Source organism: Dipodomys ordii, unplaced genomic scaffold, assembly GCF_000151885.1.
Source record: "Dipodomys ordii isolate 6190 unplaced genomic scaffold, Dord_2.0 Scaffold36, whole genome shotgun sequence".
Classification (NCBI taxonomy): domain Eukaryota; kingdom Metazoa; phylum Chordata; class Mammalia; order Rodentia; family Heteromyidae; genus Dipodomys; species Dipodomys ordii.
The window spans coordinates 3148845-3161993 of NW_012267252.1; positions in this window are offsets into that span (position 1 = coordinate 3148845).

Sequence of the window (13149 nt, forward strand, 5' to 3'; positions counted from 1 at the left end):
GGAGGCCGAAATCTGAAGATCAAAGTCTAAAGCCAGCTTGGGCAGGGAAGTCCATGACATTTTTATTTCCAATTAACCACCAAAAAACCCCAAAACTAGTCTTGAGCAAATAAGCTTTGGGACAAAGCCCAGGCCTTGAATTCAAGCCCCACGTCTAGCAAGGGAAAAAAAAAAAAAAGATATGAGCATGCACACACACACACACACACACACAAACACACACGAAAATACCTAGAGGACTATGGATGCAACAGGCGCAGATATTAGTTTGTGTAATATTACCATTAGACAATCCCAATTTTGTTCAAGAAAAGGCAATCCTCCATGGGAAAGTACAGGGCTGCTGAGAGGATCAGCACTTCAGGCATCCACCCTGTGGCAGCCTACAGCGGTGGCTCTAAGTCAGATGGTTGGTGCCTGGTGAGTCTCTAGGACCGGGCTTTGTAGGCCTGGAAATGCTATTTAGTTTCCATACCCAGAAGAGCTTTGTCTCTGGAGGAAATGGTTAAAGCCACAAGGGGAACATGCTTGAAATGTTTTATATTAGGATGATAATGTCTACCTGCCTTGCTGCGTACTTACTCAAAACCCAGATGATAAGCAAGAAATACACATCGTTCAGAAAGGGAAAGTAATGGAGTGAGATGTGAGCTAAACCATAGGTAGTTTTCTTTTAATATGAGGCTATTCCAAGTATGATATGAGATATACTTCTGTTTTTAAAAGGTATTTGTGATTTAGCTGACACTTGAAATTTCACTAGACAATCATTTTGTGTTTGTGTGTATGCGCCAGTCCTATGGCTTGAACTAGGGCCTGGGTACTGTTTCTGACCTTTTGCCCAAGGTGAGCGCTCTACCCCTTGAGCCACAGCTCCACTTCCAGTTTAGGGGAGGTAAGAGGTCATTCCTGCCCAGGCTGGCTTCAAACTACAATCCTTAGATCTCAGCCTTCCAAATAGCTAGGAGTACAGATGTGAGCCCCAGAACCCGGCTGATAATCTGTTTTTTGTTGTTGTTGTTTTGTTTTGTTTTGTCGGTCATGGGACTTGAACTCTGGGCCTGGATTTGGTCCCTCAGCTCTTCAGCACAAGGCTAGCACTCTACCACTTGAGCTATAACGCCACTTCCAGGTTTCTGGTAGTTTATTGGAGATAAAAAACTCACAAACTTTCCTGCCGGGGCTGGCTTTGAACCACAATCCTCAGACCTCAGCCTCTTGAATAGCTAAGATTACAGGTGTGAGCCACTGGTGCCTGGCTAATCTGTATTTTATTGGGACCCTGTCTGACAGAGAACTAAGTTGGGGAGCAGAGCTGGAGGGAACCCATGGAGAGCAGGGTGACTTAGATAGTCAGGCAGTCTAGCCTAGGTGCCACGAGGAGGGTTAGGAGAGATGATGGGGCTCACATCTTGGGCTACACAAACGCAAAAGCCAGGCTAGCCACCAAAGTGTCATCCTGCGTGTTGCTGTTTCTTCCCCTCCGTGAAGTCATTGGCGTCGCCTTCCTGCCACCCTGTGGCTTCTGGGAAGGGCTTCTTGGAAGATGAACAATTGTCTGGGCGGCTTTGCCTGGGTGGTGCCTGGGGAGACCTCGGACCACTGATTGACCTGCCTGAACATAGCGTGCTGCATATATTGTTTGGTCTGAGCTCTTAAGTGCTCTTTCCCTGTTTGTTTGTTTAATTCCTGCGCTTTTGTATGTGATCCCCCATAAATCTCCCTTTTCTTAAGGACTGTGTTTGACAACTTCATTTCCCCCCCAACTGGAGACATTTCCCCCGCTAAGGGTCAAAGAGACTAATTACCCTACACCAAGTTTGGAGACACCCTCCGGCTGCCACATAATGGGGAAGCATGTGATCCTCACAGTATTAATAGAATGTGATTGCTTCGGAGCTCAGATGCCCTGATGGCCTAAAGCCCAACTGTATTCCTGTCAGTAAATCAACTCCTGACCCCTTCAATGATGGCCACATGGAAGCTTAAACCCTGAAACATAGTCCCATTGGACACCAATTTACATGTGAGGAAACGGAAGTTCTGGGAGGATGATGATGATGATGATGATGATGCTGGGACAGAGCTCTCAACTCTCTGTCCAGCATCCCTCCCAACCAGTTTGGGCTTGGTGAGGTGGAGGGCTAAGGATGGAGGGGAGAAGGGGAATAGAACAGCAAGATATCACCTGACTCTGGCAAGGTGCTTTAACCTAAGAGCACTTTCCCTACATTATCTCACTTCAAGTAGGTATAATTTCTCTTTGGCAAGTGGGGGACCTGGAGCTCAGAGAGGTTAAGTGACTTGTCCATGGCCACATTTTTATATAGAGGCGGAGGAGGAACCCAACCCAGATCTTTCAATTCCTTAGTCTATTGCTATTTATACCCTAATATGGACAAGATGGACAAGGAGAGGCAAGGCAGCACTGCTGTACCAGACAGCAATGGCAGGCAGGTGGCTGGGAAGAAGACCAGCCTGGAGTCATGTTGAACACTCCATCATCGCGTCCCATCCTCACACCAAGCTCATGAGTGTATCAACACCTCCACTTTACAGATGAGTGACTGAGACTCAGCCGGCAAGTAGCAGCATTGGAACTTGAGCCTAGGTCTGACTCACTTGTCAACATCACCCCTCAGCTGTAGGACACTGGCTTTTTTCTTGGATCAATGAAAGCCTAGGATGACACTGGGCATGAGAGGACATCATAGGGTGGGGGAAAAAGCAGGCAGGTTCACGGGTACAAGAGAAGATCCTGGGACAGAGGAGTCCGAGCCTCTCCTTTGCTCTCTGTCTGCTCCTTATGTAAATATTCTATTCCCTCTGAAGCTTTAACCAGGTCCCTTCCTCTCTGCATGGACTATCAATTTGTTTGGGGATGAAATACACATGCTCTCTCTCTCTCTCTCTCTCTCTCTCTCTCTCTCTCTCTCTCTCCCTGGTCAGGTACCACCCTTCGAAATGTAGAATTTGAGCCTCGGGTTTCTCTGGCTACCCTTTAGAGCCTCCTTTTTGCCAAGCCCTGCCTTCATCTCATCTGAAGACCACCAGCATTAGGCAGGAAGCAGAGCAGGTTTGCCTTAAATTCATGTGAAAACTTGCACTCTCTTCTGCGTTCCTCCTCCTTCTCTTCCTCTTCCTTCTCCCTCTCCCTCTCCTTCTCCTCCCTTTCTTTCCTAATTTTTGTTTCCAAAATACTTGTGAGGTATTTTCCCCAACTAAGAGTCCCTGAAGGCCTCATCCTTATCTCTTCTTGTTGACCATATTGGTTTTTTTGATACTAGAAGCAGCTGCACAGGGCATATTATCATTTGCCCTGGTTCTTAATTCAGTGCTTAGTGCATAATAGGGTCAGCATAAGCCTCTCCGCCTTAAATTGACAGTGCAGGGAGGAAGAGGAGGAATTATTCTGAGGGGCTGTCATTGCTAATGTGTCTTTCCTTTACCCAGCTTTTGTAGCTAATGAATTTCATCAAGCTTGGCTTCTGGGACATTCCTCAGAAGCTTTCCCATTAAGTGAGTTACTGGAGGACCCTCGTGTCCTCTGGGGGAATGCTGGAAGTTGGCCTATCTTCTCAGTGCTCAGGGTTCCCAATGGCAAACAGAGTCTGCCGCCCACCCAGCCGGCCACTGTGGCCCCTTTTATCTCACGTTTGGCAAGGGTCTGTGATTATGGAAACACACATGGAAATTCAAGTAGAAGAGAATATAAAAGTACAGTTGGGCTGGGTACAGGAGGATTAGCTCAAGAGGCTGAGACCTGATGATTGTGGTTCGAAGCCAGCCCAGGCAGGAAAGTCTGTGAGACTCTTATCTTCACTGGAACACCACAAAAGCCAGAAGTAGAGTTGTGGCTTGAGTGGTAGAGTCCTAGCCTTGAGCAAAAAGTTCAAGGACAGCGCCTAGGCCCTGAATTCAAACCACAGGGCCAGCATACACACACACACACACACACACACACACACAAAGTTGGGAATGTAACCAATAGTTACTACTGGTAAAATGATGTAGATGGATATGAGTTATAGACAGATTTAGGCAGAGAGTAAGTTTAAAAAAACATATACTGTGGTCATGGAATTGGGGAGGGTGGCTACTGGAGTTAAAGGGTCTCAGATAAGACAGGTATAGTTTTAACTTTATCTTTCCCCTCAAGGCTGGTACTCTGCCACCTGGGCCACACTCACTTCTGGCTTTTTGGGGGAGTGGTTAATTGAAGATAAGAGTATCATGGTCTTTCCTACCCAGGCTGGCTTTGAACCATGATCTTCAAATCTTAGCCTCCTGTGAAGCTAGGACTACAGAAATGAGCCACTAGTGTCCAGCCAGACAGCTCTAGTTTTACACCATTAGTACTCTTAGTGCCTTTGAAGGCCATATTTACCTCAAAGACTACACTGAGGAGTGAGTAGTTCCCAGCAATGGCCAATGTCTGGTACCCCTGCCTCCAAGATTAAGAGCTTGAGCTCTTTGCATCCTGTATTATCTGGAGGAATGAGCAGGGCTGGGTATTACAGAGGGGTGGGGAAGCCAGTGGAAACCACTGGGAAATTCTAGTTCTCAAGAAGTGAGCGCTGCTGAGGGGGCAAGGACAGGTCAGTTCTATTTCCCGCTGTTCCATCGATGCCAAGTCAGTCCATGGCTCCCTTCCCCCTCAGCCAGTGAAGATTCGTCAAATGAATGATTGAATGAAGCAACCAATCAAAAAAGACATGGGGTCCCAAGGTTATAAGCCAAGTACTATCCATAAGCACCTTCCTGCCAGCTCTGGTAACTCTGGGGAACAATCTAAGGGTGGTTCCCCCATCCTGATTCATCATATAGACAGCTGAAGATTGAAGTGAGAAACTAGAGCAATATGGGGAGTCTTTGGTGTGAGGATTGTGGCCTCTGATGGAAGAGGCTGAGAAGTCATATGGGTCAAGGAAGAACTTCCTCCTTCCTCCTAACATCTACTGAGCATTAGGAGTGCCAGGCGTTAACTATGGGCTGACTAGCATCCTCTCATTTCATCTTAGTTTCTCAAAGTGGAGCAAAGCATGACTAATATATTGTAATTCTTATTGTCATTATTGTCTTATTAGCTCAGAATCCTGCTCTTTCACATATCGCTCTTTAGGCTCAAATGTCATCAGTAGCACCAAGCCCCTGGCCTGATTTTCATCTCTGTTGTTAATCCATTCACAACTTTCATGGGGGGCACTTGTGTCCCCGGTCTCCTGTCCCCAGTGCCATGTATGGCCTCCCTTTTGCTCTTCTTCTTTTGTTTGCCCTTTATTTGTGCTCCTAGTTTTCTAGGTCTTCTCACGCTTCCCTGTGCCTAGAATTCTCACACTGACTTGGGTGGGGGTGGGGGCAGCAAGCTAAGCCACCCTGAAAGTGGAGGGCTTGGATTAGGGAGAAAGGAAGGGGCAGCATTCCAGGTGAGTGAACCATAAGCAAAAGAGGAAGCAGATGGAACATAATTTGGGGACTAAGAGGGGAAGTAGGAGAAGGTTCCTGCGGAGGTTAGCAGGAGATCAGCTTGAGAGGGTGGGGCCTGTAATGGAGGTCTCCGAGGCCTAAGAGGGGAGTTTGGACTTGATCCTGGAGGAAAGAAAACCATTACAAGTATCTGAGTGGGGCAATGACAGGAGGCAAGCCATGTTTCCAAAGAGTTAATCTAGCCCAAATGTGCAAAACAGATCGAAAGCCTAGAGACAGGGAGACCAATATAAATCTTCCAGCCAGTCATCAAATGGGCAAACACTGTCAACAGACTTTGAGAGAGGCTGTATGAGACAGCAAGATTAAAGTGCAGTGATTTCAGCTAGGAACCCTTCAACAAAATTGCCCCCTCCCTCCTAACCCCAAGAGCTTCTCATTCACACAGCAAACTGAAAGCTTCCAAATAGCGAAAAATGGGTTGCATGGTTTTAGAAAGGAATTTGGCGCTATGGGTGGAGAGCCATAAGAATGGTCACACCCTTTGACCCAGTAATTCCACTTCTGGGAATGCTAGAGAAATAATCCAAGCCAGAGAAGGGGGAAAAATGCAAGCAGATCTTAATCACAACACGCTTTATAGCTGCAGATATTAGAAACAAGTAGCCAGCAAGGAGAGGGATGGTAAAGTCAACTGCAGCTAACAGTTAACTGTTTCCTGGCCATTAACTCCAAGCATTACAAAGATCAGGCAGATGGTGTGGAAAATGTCCATGATAGAACGGGAGGAAAATGGAATTCAACATACATCTGGTAGATGATTGTGCAGCAAACAGCCCAAGTATAAAAAAGGCAAGTCATAGTCTAAATTACTCTTGTGTCATTTCATTACATTGGAGAAACTAGATTTTATTTCTTTTTTCTTTTCAAAAACTTTTCTCCAATATGCTTTTCCTTTCATTTTTAATTTTTTTAAACATGTACTTTTTAAAAAGTTACTATAGAGGTGATGTACAGAGGGGTTACATTTACATGAGTCAGGTAATAGTACATTTCCATTTGTACAGTGTCATCTGTTCCCTCATTCCAATATGCTTTAATTATCTGCATATCTCCCACCCCCCACCCCCACACAGGAATCAAATCCAGAGCCTCATGCCTGCTAAGCATGCATTCATTCTACCACAGAGCTATCCCCTGGTTGCTGTGTGTTCTCTTGGAATGCCACGAAGAAATTTTAGTTTTCATTCTGTTCATGATGAAGTTGTTTGGCTTTGTAAGAATGCACTGTGTTTGGCTTTGGTTTTGGTTTGGTGCCAGTACTGTGGCTTAAACTCAGGGCCTGGGTGCTATACCTTAGGTTTTTCACTCAAGACTAGCACTCTACCACTTAAGCCACCACTCCACATTTGTCTTTTTGGTGGTTAATTGGAGGTAAGAGTCTCATGGGCTTTCCTGCTTGGGCTGTGTCTTCAAACTTCAGTTCTCAGAACTTAGCCTCCTGAGTAGCAAGGATTACAGGTATGTGCCACTGGTGTTCAGCTATCTATGATGTAGTTTAGAAAATGAAGAAGATAATTTAGAAATGAAAATGAGGCTGGAGATACAGCTCAGTGGTAGAGCACTTTCCTAGCATGTTTGAAGCCCCAGAGTCCATGTAGGAATGGACCAAGAATCTCTCGGCACAAGGTTCCACATTTAGGAGAAACACTGTAAACTGACTGTAAATATATATTATATATATATGGAATGCTTCACAAAGTTGCATGTCATCCTTGTACAGGGGCCATGCTAATCTTCTCTCTATCATTCCAATTTTAGTATATGTGCTGCTGAAGTGAGCACTGATAGTAAGTATCTTGAGCTATCATTTTCTCTGCTCTTTTTCCTGCCTCTTGAAAATAGAAGCTGTGAGTTTACAGGCTGCTTGTCTACGAAAGCGACAGGAACCCTGCCTGGCAATTCTTCATGCTCAGCCACTTCATGTCTTGAATGCTGTAGCCACCCCCCTTTTCCTAGAGTGAACCTTGTGAAATTTCTGCTTTTTGTATCTGTCTTTGCTATTTTTCCCCTCTGCCCAGGCCATACTTTTGCTATGATGTCCAAATGAACTGATCATAGAAGGGAATGTTTATTTTCAAAATAAGTTTTATTCAAAAGAATCATTTTAACGTGTAAGGCATTTAGGTTAGACTATAAAGTAACCTTAGCTTTTGTGACCTTTCTGTTTGAGGTCTCCTGACCTCGACGAGGGCAATCTCTTGTTTACAATCCTGCTCACAGCTGCACATAGGCCTGGTGAAAGATGGTGTATGATTTTAAAGAGTCATGGAGATTAAGAAAGGGATTGAGGGAGGGTGAAGATTAGAAAAGCTCGTAGACCACCTAGAGCAAAGCCAATTAATGCCAAGAATGATTTTGGGGGCTGCTAAAAGGCACCAGCAATTTCTCTAACATCCTACTTAATAAAACTCACATTCAGGCAGATTTTCCAAGTTTCTCAAGGACTACTTAAGTGGGAACCCATTGAAAACCTTGTTAAAGTCTAGGGAGATGACATTTATTGGCTCTGTGTGGTCTGCTGAGATGGCTAGGCTGCAATTGAATCCAGTGTTCCCAGAATGCCAGGAGGAAAAGACCCCTTTCCTTCCCCACCCCAGACCAGTTTGCAGATAGAAACACTGTATGTTATACTTGGCCCATGTACCCTGCCCTTCTAAGTCAGATTTAGTATGGTTGCAGCCATAGTAAGCCTCATGAGGTGCCATTTTAGATGGAATGACTCACTAGAAGGTGCTGGAGGCAAAGGGGATGGGATAGTAGCATGTCTGGAACCAGCAGACTCTCTTGGTAGCCTTTGCCTAGGTGGTCAGAACTTGGTGAACAGATTTGGGAATTGATGCTGCGGAATGTCTTTCTGGCTGAACTTGTATGCAGATAGAGTTGAACAGTGTCTTTGATCTGTGAGTGCTTTAAATGAACAATACCTGCAATCTATGGGTGCTCTTGGTAGATTCCCTGTTTCTATGCCCTTCTCTATGATGATCTCATCCAATCTTTAAGCCACACATGATCACTATGACAAAACGGAGTCCCAGATTCAGGAAAAGCTCAGATCTCCTTTCTCCTGCCAGGCCATGTTGCAATAACTACATATTTCTTCAACTAAGGAGCTGAGGAGTGATTCATGGTAAATTTCTAAAACATCTCATTTATCCAGAGCATTTTAAATGGAGGTCACTATTCTAATAACATTCGTGCTAAAAAAAAATTAGGAAACGGCCAGATAAGTTGATGTTAGGTAAAATGAACCCTAAGATAAGTATTTAAATGTTTTTTCTTTCATGTAATTGTTTCTAACGTATTTATAAGATGATTTCTTTGTTGCTTTTTATGTTCCTCCCCCATGATATAACCCCTGCTTTCACTGTTTTTGATGTTGGTATAATTTGTGAAGGGGAAGGGAAAAAACAAATGGTTTAAATAGGGATACAGGTGGACCCACTGCAACAACGAGATGTACAAGTCGTTATGTTGAAAAACGAACTTTACAACTTTGACGGTGGGGGGGGGGTAGACAAAGGGGGCCGGGGTTGGGGGAAGATGGGAAGGGATAGGAAGGGGAAACAAAGGAGGAGGCAACAATGCTTGATAAGAAATGTACTCATTATCTTGCCTATGTAATTGTAACTCCTCTGTACAGTATTTTCACAATAAAAAAAAATTAGACTTGGGGTGATGCTCACTTGCCAAATATATACAACACTGTGCATTCTGTCCCTAGAACCACAGAAATAAAAAAAAAATTCTCAGAAGCCCTGGATCAATCTGTGTATTCCAGTCTTGTCACCTGTAGGTATGTGTGGATGCAATGTGTATTTGCACTTGTACTTCGGATATGAGACAGAAGGGGATTTCCATAATGATAGGAACAGTACAAGGGCAGATTTTCCTTTATGCCTTTCATATACTGATTATATTTACTCTATGTTCTATGTATCCTAGTTAGGACTTGGTGTTTGCCAAGTAGGCATTCTGTCACTGGAACCAAGGCCCTTAGTGTATCATTTTTATTAAATTAAATTAATTAATTTTTATTTTTTTGCCAGTCCTGGAGCTTGAACTCAGGGCCTGGGCACTGTCCCTGAGCTTCTTTTGCTCAAGGCTGGTGCTCTACCACTTGAGCTACAGCACCACTTCTGGCTTTTTCTGTGTATGTGGTACTGAGGAATCGAACCCAGGGCTTCATGTATGCTAGGCAAGCACTCTACCACTGAGCCATATTCCCAGCCTCATTTTTTTTAATCAAAAAAGATACACATGTGGCAGCTCTCCATGCTCTTAGTGTTTCTAATATGCTTTCAACTAGTTAGCATTAGATTTGATTCTCCTATCTCTGCCTCTCAGGAAGCTTGGATCAGGCTCATAGCTTGTTTACAGTTAGCTTCTTTCTGGGTCATGGGCTTCTGTAGGCAGGACTGCTTCTCACATCGAAGGGGTCCTGTGGGCAGGGGTGAGCCATACAGCCTTTGGAATACTGGGTTAGGATCCTGATTCTCTCATGCACTTGCTGAATGAATTCAGGTACATTTTTTTAACCTTTCGAAGTCTTTGTCTCTTCATTTTAAAATGAAATATTTTCAGAACTAACTCCGAGGATTATCATGAAGATGAACAGGACCCAACACATAGCATGTGCAAAGTATAGTTTACCTATGGTTGCTACCTATACTCCAGACATTTGGCACATAGTAAGTACCAATGCATTTGGTGGGATGAAATCTATAAAGTAAGAAAGTGGTCTGTGAAGTATTTCATGCTGAGAACAGCTGCTGAGGCAAGACCAGGATGCAAGTGCATCCGGGAAACTGCCCTCGGGGTAGATGGAGCTGTTTCTCTTGGAATACCTATGAGACAAGCTAAATCCCTAACCTAACTCCTTGCTCACAAGCTGATTTAATGCCTTGTTCTCAGATGGAAGCAGTGTCAAGCCATTAACTTGACATGAACAGATATGGTGCCTGATCTTCCCCTGAAGCAAAGAAGCAGCGTTGGATTTCCACTCTATCTTTGGCTGTCTTCCAGCTCCTGAGCACCAGGCCTCTTCAGCTGTGTGTGGGCCTTGAACTCACCAGCCCCAGCCTTGGCACTTCTTTGTGGAAACTAGTCCTAATGCAAGGTGAGCTGGGTAGGGAATAAAACAGGGACTAATATAGCCAGATGCAAAACACACTGTTCAGATCACTTATTCTGAAGGCGAGACCAGTAAGAACCACCTTTTGGGCCATGTAATTATGTAGATTATAAAAGTAGAAAGAGGCAACTTGGAGTCCTGATAAAGGGAGGTTTTCAGGAGAAAGGGAAGATAGTTTCAACAGAACTTGGGGCTAGCCTGGCCACACAGGGTCCTGATGGCCAGAGTTGGCTGAAGAGGGAGCAGATCCCAAGTGGCTGGGAGGGAGTCTATGGGGGCCAAGGATCAGGAAGGCACCTCTCCAGGAGCCTCCTCTGAACTTGCTGGTGACTCTAAGTGACCACCAGTAATTGCTTTGCTTTCCCTAGACCTGCCTCCAGCATGTAGCCATCAGGTGACCTTGGAAGCTGGCCCTCACTCTGTTTCTGGCACAACTCAACAACACAACGAGGGACCAATGCCCCTTCTGCTTTCTGGCAATGGAAGCCCTATTCTGAGTTGGCTAGTTGGGGAAAGGAAATGTTTCTATCTTCTGAAAAATGGGATGGGAGTGATTGACAGAGAATCATTCATTCCTCAAGCACTTTTTCCAGACAGACCAGACTAACTAAGCTGAGTGACCCAAAGTTGTGGGGCTTTTTTTGGGGAGGGGGCATAAATCACTGATATGAAGCCAGTGTTTAGTTAGAGCGAGCAACTGATCTAGGCCAATAAGGTGTTATACAAAAACCTTGAAGTTTATAACTGTGGTGATTCAGTTCTGTAATCCGAGCTACTTCAGAAGGAAGTAAGAGGATTGTGGTCTCAAGCAAAAGACCCTATCTGAAAAATAATTGAAACAAACATGGCTGGGGCATGGCTGAAGTAAGCATTTGCCTAACAAATGAAAAGTTCTGAGTTTAACCCCACATGCTGTCAAACAAAACCTAGGGATCTAGGGTAGCAGTATACACATGAACTCAGAGTGGAGGTCAGGTGTGGAGACTTTAGTCTAGGATCCAAACCACCGGCTTGCAGCCTGGGCTATTGTGGCTATGGTCAAGTGCCTTATCTCTCTTCACATTTACTTTCTTATCTATAACAGGGATGACAATTCCTGCTACCTCTAACTCACAGAGTCTCATGAGGCTCCCATTTGATTGAGAACATTTAACAGGAGTGATCTCAAGTGATGGCCCATGGCTTATATCTGCAGTGGCCACACAATTGGTGCTCAAATACAGCAGTCTTAAATATTGCAGTTCTTTGAAAACAATGTGACTTTAAACAGCAAGAGTAATATAAAATACAAATTTGTCCCTCTTTTATCTGTCTTGACACATGATCTTTGTGCCACCTCATCTAGCCTAGCAAATTTCTCCCATCCAGGGACCTCAGTGGTCCTCTGCCATCTTCCTTGCTTTTGGCAGCTCCCAGCTGGACCATGCACACGGTCTCTTCCTCAGACATCTCCCATCACATCATTTTTCCCGAATGCTTCTAATGTGGGTGCAACCCTAGCATCCGCCCTCTCTGCCCTCAGCTTGAGCCATCTTCTCCAGGTCTCTGTCTATTCCTAGATCCATCACTGCCAGACAGCCATCCTCATCCCTTCTTTCTCTCCTCAGCCCTTCTTCATACAATAAAATAGGAATCTAGTTGAGTGTGGTGGAGCACACCTGTAACCCCAGCATTTGGGGGGTGGGGCAGAGGCAGGAGATTGAGTTTAAGGCCAGCCTGTGCTACACAATAAGATTCCATCTTTGACAAAATGAAGAAAGTAGGAGGATGTACTCATTTCAATAGGTAAATCATGAAGCAAAGAGAGAGCACTTCCTTGTAGTAGAATATTAACTAATAATTATAGGACTGTGGACTACAACACTATCACTGTGCAACAATTATATTAATAACTAATTTAGAAAAAAATCAACCAATGGAGCCTAAAGCCAATGAGTGGAAGTTTAATGAAGAACAGGATGTGTACATAGATTCCCGCCAGCATGCTTATATTTCTAGCTACTCAGGAGGCAGAGATCTGAGGATCAAGATTTGAAGCCAGCTCAGTCAGAAAACCCCTGAGACTTTAACCACCAAAAAGCTGAAAGTAGAGCAAACGCTTAAGTGGTAGAGCAGCAGCCTACTTGATTTGGAGTGTGTGTGTGTGTGTGTGTGTCTAGCATCTCCTAATGGCCCCATCCACTCATAGAGTGAAACAGCTCATCTCCATAGCAGCATCACCTCTTTCCAGACAAGTCTGTATCTGGCCACCACCATTCAGCACATAGCTATAAGTACCAGGCTACATAAAGTGATGCTGAAAAGGGACAATTTGGGGCCTAATCTAAGCAAACAGGCACAGTCCCGTAAGTACAAGAAAACCTATAGGGATGGTGAGCACTTGGTCCTCCTCTAGTGCTTTTTTATGGAGTAATGCTTCTCAGGCTCATCGCCATCTAGATGGTAAGAGCTCCTAGGCCCTGTTTTCAGGTTATTCTATGCTACACTCATACATGGTTTCGATCAAGTCCCCTCCCTGCTCGGGAGCC